Raw genomic sequence first — 991 nt, 5'->3', positions numbered from 1 at the left:
TCAAGTTCGCATTTGCATTTTTAACATTTTTCTCRGATTTTTCACATCTTTGTGCATCTATAGGATGCAGTTCTAACCTTTGAGCAGAAGATTTTACATAAAAAGAGTCAAAAGCTGTAAAATTATCTAGGAACTCCCTTTAAGTCTACTGAAATTATTTTTGTATGGCGAGTTTAATTTACTTATTTATGAATTCATTTTATTCAGGATCTGGTCACAGAAACTGTGTGGAAAAAAAAAAGTCAAAGGCCTTTAAACTTTTTTTTAAATAATTAAAAAGAAAATGACAAGAAAAATGATTTGGCTCGTAGTTTGTACCAATTTTTCCACAGAGCTGAGGCCAGGTTATGAAAACTGAATGTATTACATAGCCATTATTGACAATATCAAACATTTTCAAACCAGTCTGGACCAATGGCCGCTTCCACATACAGAGACAGTGCCTGTAGTGCAAGAGTATTCAAACCCTCTAGAAACAAATTAAAGCGTTAAACCTACACCTCTGACTTTTCTGCAACAGAATAACACAATGTAGCATATAAGTGTGAAGAGAAAAGAAAGAGATGTTTGGTTTCCACGTTTCTTTTCATTCAGATCCTAAAATCTAACATTTGTTGACTTATCTGATGTTGCAATGACAGCTCCATGTCTTTTCATGTTTCCATCCCATCCTGAGTTCAAACATCATTTAGCTTCACCTGTCAGAAAAGAAGGACAGATCTGATTTTCCTGAGCTACTTTCTGTTGCTCAATCACATCATAAAACCAGAAACCAGATCAAATATATTTTCATCTGTGGCTGCGGYCGGTTCAGGTATGCATGAATACTTTTGAGCGGCTCTGTAGACGATTKTTGTGTCGCTCCAGCCTGGCCAAATCTGACTTCAAGTTATGGCTGCTGCCTGTACTTCATCTTGAAAACCCAAATGTATTCTCTGGACATCAAAGTCCAAACAGGTTTATAAGAGGAGCAGGAACAGAATGAAGTGGT

This window comes from Poecilia reticulata, linkage group LG17, assembly GCF_000633615.1.
Source record: "Poecilia reticulata strain Guanapo linkage group LG17, Guppy_female_1.0+MT, whole genome shotgun sequence".
Taxonomy (NCBI): Eukaryota; Metazoa; Chordata; class Actinopteri; order Cyprinodontiformes; family Poeciliidae; genus Poecilia; species Poecilia reticulata.
This window is presented reverse-complemented; position numbering follows the sequence as displayed.